The 11,344-nt window shown below is 41.8% G+C and overlaps 1 non-coding gene across 1 annotated transcript; it reads right to left on the bottom strand.

Moving 5' to 3' along the window:
* Positions 1 to 4,713: 4,713 nt before the first annotated feature.
* LOC120112682 lies at positions 4,714 to 4,819 on the bottom strand. Its single transcript, XR_005514254.1, has one exon. It is a non-coding gene; the product is annotated as a small nucleolar RNA R71 (small nucleolar RNA).
* Between the last annotated feature and the right edge of the window lie 6,525 nt (positions 4,820 to 11,344).

The raw sequence follows: 11,344 nt of genomic DNA, 5'->3' as shown, positions 1-11,344 counted from the left end.
GTCAACGATTAGGAAAACTTTCGAGAAAGAATGAGATGCCCCTGAACCCTATCTTAATTATAGAAATTTTCGATGTTTGGGGTATTGATTTTATGGGTCCTTTTCCTATGTCGTTTGGGCATCAGTACATTCTTGTGGCAGTTGACTATGTATCAAAATGGATTGAGGCTATCGCGTGTAAGACCAATGATCACAAAGTGGTGATCAAGTTCCTTAAAGAATCTATCTTTGCTCGTTTTGGCACCCCTCGTGCTATCATTAGTGATGGGGGGAAACATTTTTGTAATAAAATCTTTAAAGCCCTTATGAGAAAGTACAACATTAATCATAAGGTCAGTACACCATATCATCCACAAACAAGTGGACAAGTCGAAATTTCCAATCGGGAGATCAAGACCATCCTTGAAAAAACTGTTCATACATCTCGGAAGGATTGGTCTCTTAGGCTAACAGATGCACTGTGGGCATATCGGACGGCTTACAAAACACCAATTGGAATGTCTCCATATAGAACTGTCTATGGCAAGGCCTGCCATTTACCTGTTGAGTTAGAGCACAAGGCCTATTGGGCTATTAAACATTTAAATTTCGATCTTGACAAAGCAGGAGAACATAGGAAGCTTCAACTCGATGAGCTTGAAGAAATTAGAAACGATGCTTACGAGTGTGCCAAAAAGTACAAAGATCGCATGAAGATCATGCATGATAAAATGATCATTCGTAAGGAATTTCACCAAGGACAAAAAGTCCTTCTATATGATTCTCGATTACATCTATTCCCTGAAAAACATAAATCTCGCTGGACTGGCCCATACACAGTAGAGAAAGTGCACCCGCATGGTGCAGTAGTAATATGCAATACCAAGGATGGTAGGTCCTTTCAAGTCAATGGACATCGTTTAAAACCATACCTTGAATATCTGAGTCCAGATGTTGAGGAGACACTTCTGACCGACCCTGTTTATCATGAATGAATTAGAATTGTCTGGCTGAAGACATAAAACTTAGCGCTCTTGGGAGGCAACCCAACATGTAAATATTCTCAAAAAAAAAAAATGCAGGTTTGGGGGTATTTTGCCCCAATTTACCCGCCCATATCAGGTACCTTCTCCTCTGTCCTCTTACTGCTTTAAATTTTCTTTAACATTGAGGACAATGTTAGATTTAGGTATGGGGGTGAGAATATTTTTGAAAAAAAAAAAAGGAGAGAATATTTTTGATTTTTTTATGCAATTAAAAAAAATTTAAAAAAAAATTATTAAAATTTCAAAAAATAATAAAAAAAAAGGAATTTCAAATTTTTAACTCAAACTCTAATCTTTTTGGCTGTACAAACTACGAATTGCTCTGACAATAGCTTTGAGTTAAGAAATATGATAGCAGTTCTAGCTTAAGTTTTCATCCCACCTATCTTCTGCTAACATGATACAAGATGAGTTAGCACCTACACGTAAGCACATGAATAGTGAGGTATGTAAACTTACGACTAATATGAATACTTTTAATTTTTGGGATAATTTAGAGTTATATGTGTGATGAACACCCTAGCCTAACCAAAAAAAAAAAAAGAAGAAAAAAAAAGAGAGATAAAATAAAATAAAATAATGAGTTTAATTTAAGTCTTCTCACTGAGTAACCGGGCCTCCTGCCTGGCAAGCAGCGAGTGTTCGCGTAAAAAGGTGAGGATGATTGAGATTAAACTCTGAGTGACTAATTTGGCCTTGAAGCCTAGTTAACCTGAGTTATTAAGCCTGTTAGGGTGTCTCTACACCTAGTGCCCTGAGCCATCTGGATCGGGAGTCATTGGCCTAACACTCGCTACATGGGTTAGCTAGAAAGCTTAATAAGGCTAGATATTGCACAAGTCATTCTTCTTAGCACTTCAGTCTGAAAAAAAAAATGAATAAATAAATCCGGGGTGTTCATTACCATTTAACTCTAGAAAGTCTTGAAAACTAAAGTAATCATGTTGGAAGTAAAGTAAAAGCCACTCATTTATATGATACTATCTTGCACCTCACTACATTCTTGACTTGTTAGCAGATAGATGGGGTGTAATGAAATTTGAGTTAGAGTCTGTTTAAATATGATAACAACAAGTCTCTATTGTCCTTGCAATTCTAGTTTCATACAGTAATACTTGTTCAAATTTCGAGTTAAAATTTGGAAATCCCTGACTAATGAAGTTTGTGGGTAACTTCACTGCAAACCCTCACGAGACAACACTCGTCCGCTAGGGTAACCTAGGGGTTTAACGGCTTGTTGCACATGCTAAGTGCAATCGTGATGCTCTACGAAAGTGAGTATTTATCTTAGTATATTTATATAATAAATAACACTTTTGCACTCTTATTTTCGCACTAAATTGCTAGAGACTAGCAATAAGCTAGTTGGGGGGTGTGATGAGAGCACAAAAGTGCAATCATCGTACCACCATAATTAGTATTATAGTTAATTTTTAATAATAAAATTAATTAATTAACATTGTATTTGTGTTTGAGTGCAAGGAGTCCAAAAGACCCAATAACATTGGGTTTGAGTCCAATGCGCAGCAGCCCAAGCTCAATTCAAGTCCAACTCTTCCCGGATCCACGGCAGATCAGCTCCTCCAAGCCACCCCGTCGATCATGCTTCCAGCGGTCCCACAACATCCAGATCTTCCGTGATGAAGCAATGCCCGTTTCTCCTCCCAGCCGTCCACGGATCACCATCAGCTCCTTTCGCATTCAGTTCCCACCTTCCGATTCCAGGCCGTCCGCATTCTCCGCGATCCATCCCGTGATGCACTCCCGCAGCTCTTCCACGATCAAGACTGCAGCCCCTCCTCCTCAGCGCGCGTCTCCTCCTTCCGCTTTCACCGTGCCAGCCACGCCTGGAATCCCCTCTCCCGGATTCAAGATCCCCGCGACCCAATCCCAGCTGTGCGCCCATCCCGTGATCCCCGCCTTCCTTCCGCGATCCGGAAACCCAGCAGCCTCCCAGCAAGGCAGATCCCAGCCGTGATCTCACAGTCGCTGCCAGCCGTCAAGCCCGGATCCGCGTCGCCACCTTCCATGCCAGCCACCGTGCCAGCAACGCCCGCGTTCTTCACGCGCTGCAAGCATCCCGTCCGCCCACTGCATCTCCTCCCTTCCGATTTCAAGCCGTGATCACAGCATCCCGTGATCCCCGCGTCCGACTGCAAGCATTCCGTGATCGACTCCTACCCGCGTCCTCACCGCGTCTGCCATCTCCCTTCCGCATCAAGCGCCCGTCCGCGGCTATAAAAGGAGAAAGAGAAAGAGAAGAGAGGTGTGCTCGGTGGAGGCTAAGAACCAGGGAGGAGGGAGGCCATCGGCTTGGGAGAGAAGAGAGAAAGAAAAGAACAGGGGATGCTCTGTTCTTTTGGGAAGAAGAAAGAAAAAAAAAAGGGGAATTAGTATTTTATGTTCCACCGTGAGAAAGAGAGAGAGAGGGAAAAGAGAAGTAATTTGTTTTTTTTATTTTTCTTTCTTTATTTGATTTGCAAAATAGAAGGAGAATTAGGCCTCTAATCTCCATTTTTATTTGTAATCAGTTTTCCCTTTTATGAAATCCATCAATTTTCTTTCATGCAATCCCTGTTCTAGATTCAAATTAATTTCTATTTTTTTATGCAATCTTTTAATTTTTCTTTGATGCAATATATTTAATTTTCTTTTATGAAATTTATGTTTCAGGCTTCAATCTTCTTAGTGTCGTCTATTTTAATTTATGCCAAAACTCTTTTTTTTGATTAATTAAATACATGCTTTTCGAATCTAAGTACCTATCTTTTAGTTAATTTCAATTAGAAAACATTCAACATCCTCAAAATAATGTTTTCCTTTTATCATTCAAAAATCGATTTCAAATCCGAGTGAACGTTCTAATTTTTATGCAACTCCAATCGCCTCCCTGTGGATCGACCTCTTACAACCGCTATTCTTCGAGTAGGAAAGGTAAGAGTAGAATTAAATTTAAACTTTGTTCGTCGATTCTAACAACGATCTGTCTAGCATATTTTTAGGTAGACAGGAAAGGACGAACAACCCCTCCACTTACCTGGGAGCTTATCTGGTCAACTCGGTTCATTAGACCGGATTGGAGGCTTAGGTGCCCTCTTCAAACCAGTTAGGAGCTGTCTAGTGGTTTTAGGACAAAGACTAGGATTGATATGTTTTTCTCTTTTATTGCATGCTCGATTGATCAAGGACTAGTGTATGCAACGTAGTCGTTCTAGAGTACGAAACCTATTACCCTTTGACCCTGAAATAGAACGAACCCTTAGAAACATTCGAGCTAAGATCAAAACATTAGGATCATCCCCACCTCTTAAGATGGCTGAAGAACAACCCAAACTCCTGAGAGAGTACTTTACTCCCACCATTTACACTTCCCCATCTTGCATTCAATTACCTGAAGTAGCAGCGGTACAATATGAAATAAAGTCTAGTGTGATCCAAATGCTCCCATCTTTTTATGGGCTCACCAATGAAGACCCATATAAACACCTAGATGAATTCCTTGAGATTTGCACCACTGTCAAGATTCAGAACTTCACTGATGATGCTCTGAAACTTAGATTATTTCCCTTCTCCCTTAAAGATAGAGCCAAACAATGGCTGAATTCTTTAGAAGCCAACTCGATTCGTTCTTGGGATCAAATGCAACAAGAATTCCTTAAAAAATACTTTTCCATAGGAAGAACGAACCAGTTTAGACGTGCCATTACAAGCTTCTCCCAAACTGAGGGAGAAGAACTTCATGAAACTTGGGAGAGATTTCGAGACCTAATCCGTAAATGCCCTCATCATCAAATACCTAAGTGGCAGCTAGTGCAATGTTTCTATGACGGATTGACTGAACGAAACCGTCAGATGATTGATGCCACATGCGGGGAGACTTTCATGCTTCGAAATGAGCATGAAGCATGGCAACTATTTGAAAATCTTAATGAAAACTCCCTCCACCATGCTTCATGTTCTCGTCAAGCACCCCCGAATTTTCAAAGAAAAGGGGCCATTTGTGGAATAAGTCATTCTATGGACCTGTCTAGCAAGGTAGATGCATTGTCCTATAAGATTGACCAACTGATGATAGGTGGGCATTACATGAACTCTTCCCAAGCACAAGTGTGTACTATTTGTTCTAGCCCATCCCACCCTATTCATGAGTGCCCCTCAGCGCCCCAATTCCCCGAACTCGTGCAAGAACACATCAATGCTGCTCAAACACAGCCCAGACCGGGTAATGACCCATTTTCCAATACATATAATCCGGGATGGTGAAATCATCCAAACTTTTCTTGGAAGCAGCAAGCTTCGAACACAGCCCAACCCTATTCCCAAAATTTTCAAAATCCTCAGAATTTTCAAACCCAACAAAGTATTCATCCCTACCGTCCCTCGACTCAATTTCAACATACTTCTCCTCCACCCCAAAGAAACACAGCCTTTGAGGAGAAAGTGTTGAACGCCCTTCAAGGTTTGGAAACTATTACACAATTGATGCACTCTCACACGCAATCAATCGCCAAGCTAGAATTCCAGATGGGGCAACTAGCTAATGCACTGAACAAGCGAGAGGAAGGAAAGCTTCCAAGCCAACCGCTAAGTAATCCTAGGGGACAATACATAGCTCAAGAAAATCAATTAAATGCAATTCATCATGAACAAGCCAATGCTTTGACTACCCTAAGGAGTGGACGTATAATAGACAATAAGATTGGGGAGGACAACAATAAGAAAGGTGAAGAAGAGGATAGAAATGTGTCAAAAGAAAATCTAAAACCTTCTTCTTCTTCTTCGGCTAGTCCATCTTCTGCCAAAACTCACATCCCAAAGGCCCCATTTCCTGAAGCTCTTACTTCACCCTCTCCATTTGGCAAAAAGAGAACTTCACTAGAGGAGATGATGGAGGTTTTCAAACAAGTGAAGATCAACCTTCCACTTCTTGATGCTATTAGACAAGTTCCCTCCTATGCCAAATTTCTTAAAGACCTGTGCACCCAAAAGCGAAAATCTAGGACACATGTGCCTAGAAAGGTCTTCCTAACTGAGCAAGTGAGTTCTATTCTCCAACACAACACCCCTCCAAAATTCAAAGATCCTGGTGCTCCTACCATCTCCTGTGTCTTAGGAAATAATTTTATTGATCGAGCACTCTTAGATCTAGGAGCAAGTGTCAACCTTTTATCTTACTCAGTTTATGAGAAGCTTGGGTTAGGTGAGTTAAAACCAACCTCAGTATCCCTTCAATTGGCTGATCGATCTGTAAAAACACTACGTGGGATAATTGAAGATGTTCTTGTCAAGGTAGATAAATTCTATTTTCCAGTAGATTTCATCGTCCTTGATATGGAACATGAACCTAATCCTAAGAAACAAATCCCCGTGATCCTTGGGCGCCCCTTTTTAGCAACAGCCAATGCGTGCATTTGGGAACATGAAGGTAAAATTAAATGTGTTCAATGCGGCCGACCAACCCGCGAGGAAAGTTGAGTGTTTTATGATAGACAAAATAGATGACCTCATAAAAGGAGATGCAAAAAACTACCTCACTATGTCTGGCTGAAGATAATAAACTTAGCGCTTGTTGGGAGGCAACCCAATTCTCTTAGATTTCTTTAACATTGAGGACAATATTAGGTTTAGGTTTGAGGGTATTTTTGAGTATTTTTAAGAATTTTTGGTTTTGTTTGCATCTCTTGCATTCGTTTTCACTTCACAATGTCAGGTTTAGGTTTGGAGGTATTCATCTTGATTTTCATCAAAAAAAAATTAAAAATAATAAAAAAAAGTTTTTTTTTAAAAAAAAAAACCTAATTTCTATACATTTATGCGAGAATGATAAATACACAAGGTATATAAAATCTAAAAAGCCCAATGACTAGTCGGAAGTAATACAAATTTAAGTTCTTTTTATTAAGTCTCTCTTAGGGAGTTGTAAGCTAATTAATACTTTGGAATTTCACTACACACTGGCCGACCCTTCTAAGGTCTAGGCTCGACATTATGTTGATAGTATAGTAGCAACCTTGGACCCTGATGAAGCATACTTATCCAATCCAAAAAAAAAAAAAAAATCATCAATAAAAATGGATTTAGTCAGGAACATCGAAAAGGGCTACCTATTGTCAAAGGTTAAGTGGGCTTGTGATGAGGACTCCGAGCATAAGTCCGTAGGGGAGTCTTGATGCCTGACACCTTGTGCCAACTGGTGTGAGAGTTGTCGACTGATTGCTCGTTACCCGGAGAAATCACCACAAGAGTAAAAGTACACAATTATACATCTTTCAAAAAAAAAAAGTATACATCTTCAAAAAAAAAAAAAAGTTCTGTATTGACCTTGAAAAAGACAATAGTGTGAAAGCCGTCGTTGTAAAAATTCGAGTAAACTGGAATATTACAGATAAAGCCCGTGAGGTACTAAAGTAAACATCCACAACTCTCGAAATCCTGCAGATATGATGATTTTGAATCAGTGAGCAGGTCTTTTCGACCAATCTTTGGAAACTACTAGTATTAACAATATTTTGGAGATCCGAACCCTTAGCTTGTGTACGGTCCAGATTTCACCGAGCACTCCAGTATAAATAAGTCTTACAACTCCCTAAACGGAAACTTAATGACTTTAACTTAGATTGCATACTAACCTAGAATTTGGGCTGACTGAGTAAATAAAACCGTCTGTGCTTTGAAATTCTTATCATTTATGTATCTTAAATTAGATTTTAATAATAATAAAAAAAAGAGAGTTTTTGAAATTCTTAGCTAGTATGCATTTGGAATTTGATTTTCACTTTATAGATCAATCGACTAAATAATAATAATAATAATAATAATAATAATAATCATAAATGATTTATTTTAATATTGAAGTTTGTGGGTATCTTCACTGGAAACCCTCACGAGACTATAACTCGTCCACTAGGGTAACCTAGGGGTTTAATGCCTTGTTGCATATGGTAAATGCAATCGCGATGCCTGCGAAAGTGAGTTAGAATTTTTCTTTTCTAGTTTTATTTTGCTCGAGGACTAGCAAAATGTAGGTTTGGGGGTGTGATAAGTGCTGATTAATCTATAATTTAATATTCTTTTTCCAGCACATGTCAACGTTTTTAAACGGATAACTACTTATTTTACTACAAAATAGAACAATCTTTAAAATAAATTTAAAATATGATAAGAAATAAATAATTCACATGTCCTCGCCTTCCATACCAGTCAGCACGTTTCAGTTCAATAACACTGGGTTCGAGCCCAATGCCCAACTGACATGCATGCACCCAAGCACTGTCCACCGTCCGTGGCTCCCCAAGTGATCCAACGGTTCAGAAATTCCCGTCTCCGCATCATGTTTCCAAACTAAGCAAAATAAGGGAGACCTCTTTAAATCCATATATGCCCATTTTCACGTTAAAATAGAGCAAGAAAAAGAGTTTTTCCCCAAATGCTGAAAACACTGTTCATATGAACAGTGTTCCGTGAAAACACTATTCATATGAACAGTGTTACAAAAAAAAATATAAAAAATGACTCAGCCACTGTTCATCTTCTTCCTCCCCCGATGAACATCTCACGCACAGCCCACCGACGGTCCCCCGCGGTGTCTTCCCGTTGATCCTGCGGCCGCCCACCGTCCGCGGCTTCCTCCCGACGATCCCGCGATCAAATCCGCCGGCGACCAGTCCTCTGTGATTCCAGTCGGCCGCAATCAGCCGCGTGCCCACCGTGCCCGTACGGTCGACTCTTCCCAGCAGCGGAGATCCAGCCCCTTTGCCATCGCTTCCCGCGTCTTCAGCCGAGATCCAGCACCACCGCATCAGCTCCGTGCCAGCCGCATCAACCGCGTGCCATCCGCCGCCCGTTCCACCTCCCAGCAGCCGGAAATCAGCCATTTCCTCCAAGCATTCCAGCCATCCCGAGCTTCACCCGGATTCATTCCAAGAAGAGATCCCATCGATTCCCAGCTCCAATCCCTGTGATTCAGCCTTCACCGCGATCCCAGCCAACTGCATTCAACGAGCCGGTAACCCAGCTCCTTCCGGATCGGCACCCGTTTCGAGCTCCATCCCCATCGTCGCCCGAGATCCAGCCATTCTCCCAGCATCACGCCCTCCTCCTCTCTCGGGATCCATCGCTGGTCTTCGGCGATCTATAAGAGGAAGACGAAGAAGAGGGGAGAGGGGAGCTCGATTGAGAAGAAAAAAAAACAGGGGAGACCCCTATTTCGGTGAAGAGAAGAAGCCACCAGCCGAGAGAAAAGAGAGTAAAAGAAATAAAAAAAAAGAGAGAAAAAGGGGGGAAAGAGAATAGTTGTGTTATTTTTGGAAGAATGGGAGGTGAAGGCTTTCATTTGAAGATGGAAGGACATCCGGCCACCATGCGCGGCTGAACACCTAGTCTAGGGCTGGATGAAGCCCTAGCAATGTATCAGGGCATTGTAGTTCTTATTTTTATTATTATTTTGGAGCTTGTTTAAATTTTTATTTTCAATGAAATATTCCTTTATGATATTTAAACTTTGAGCATGCTAGTTACTAATCATGTTTGCTAAAGTAGTCTAAGATGGTTCATGCCTAGGAAGATGAAGTGTGCTGCATCCTAGATTAGCATACTTAGGTAGACACTTCATGCTACACCGAAGATGGATCTTCCTAACACTCTTTATGTTTTTATTTTAGAAGGCTTGTAGCCAATTTGCATGCCTCTCCAAAAGATAAAAATTAAGAACACAGTCCCTAATGCAATGCTATGCGGTAGATTCCAAACCCTATATCTATCTACTTTGATAAATTTCAATTCGTATTCATAGATTAATTTAGTTAAATCAAGTTAGTAAATCCTTCTTCTTGATTTATTTTTAAAAGAAAAATAACTTATTCTTCAATTCCTGTGGACCGACACCCGTAATCACTATCCTACAGGATACGTGCTATTGCGTGGTTTACTTTTGAAATTGAAAGAACCGATCACAGTCACACTACTGCAACATCAAACAAGTCACTGACGAGTGGATAGACATCCAAGTGACTTATTATCTTGGTCACGCTCAGTACCCTTGTTCTCTAACAAGCACCTACACTATCACTTCAGTGTCTCTACACTGTGGACTCGAGTCTCGTCCATCCATAAGGAAAGCGATCTGTGCACTGATCGGACCGTCCTCGTGATGATCTATTGACCAGGAGCATTTAGAAATTAATCACCAATGATGCATGGCTCAAATTCTCAACTCTTGAGAATATGTATCATTATCTTATTAATTTTTTGGACGATTCATAGACACATAAACAATATGAATGAAAAGATGCCCATTTATTATTCAATAATAATAAAGTCAAGTACAAATTTATGTCCCAGAATTAATAATGTGTCCGCCAGATTGGCTTCTAGGGCATATATTTAACAAGAACGAGATGGCTTCAGAGGTGCGCTGACGCTTCCGAGGGACTTTCCTCTCGGTCGGTTCTTCAGCTGAGCACCCTTCGGTCGGGCCTCTCCCTATGGTGTTGATGGTACCAGCGATGGGCCTATAGTCATTTTGATTTTCAGACGGTGCGGCATTCTCCGCCGGCCTTCTTTCATCACGCCGGTTCTGCACGAACTGGTTGAGCACCCCACGGCGGATGAGTGCTTCAATCTCGTCTCGGAGTCGAAAGCACTCCTCTGTATCGTGGCCGTAGTCTCGATGGAAGCGGCAATACTTCCTAGAGCGCTGTCGAGTTTCTGACTTCCGCATCGGAGGCGGAGGTCGGAAATAGTCTCGGCCTTCTATTTCCATGTGGATCTCTACCCGAGTTGCATTGAGGGGAGTGTAGTTCCCATACCTCCCCGGGGGCATTCTCGGCCAAGGCGGGGATCTCGGCCGAGGTGGAGACCTCGATCGGGGCTGCACCCGCTGACGAGGCGGACTCCTCAAATAAGGTAGGTTCTTCTCTCGGCGGGGAGACCGACTTCTTGGGCGGCCGCGCTCCACGCGATGCCTTTTCTGTCCCTTTAAGGCATGCTCAGCTGCGCCTTGCCGGGAGGCGATAGCCTCCTCGACCTTTGTATATTTTCGAGCTCGGGTCAGCATCTCGGTGAAGTCGGCGGAAAAATTCTTCTCAATGGAGAAAAGAAACCTGTAGGACCGAGCTCCTGTCTTCAGCGCGAACATGGCGATTGACTGATCGAGCTCACGAACCTTCCAAGTTGCGGCGGTAAAACGGTCAATGTAGTCTTTGAGGGACTCTCCTTTATTTTGCTTGATGTCGAGGAGAGAATCTGACGTTCGCCGCTGGTGTCGGCTGGCGGCGAAATTGGCAGCAAACTGCCTGCAAAGCTGCTCGAAGAAAGACACG

The sequence above is a fragment of the Phoenix dactylifera genome, chromosome 11 (assembly GCF_009389715.1).
Source record: "Phoenix dactylifera cultivar Barhee BC4 chromosome 11, palm_55x_up_171113_PBpolish2nd_filt_p, whole genome shotgun sequence".
Lineage (NCBI taxonomy): Eukaryota > Viridiplantae > Streptophyta > Magnoliopsida > Arecales > Arecaceae > Phoenix > Phoenix dactylifera.
Note: the sequence above shows the minus strand (reverse complement) of the source record. Positions and strands in the feature narration are given on the sequence as shown.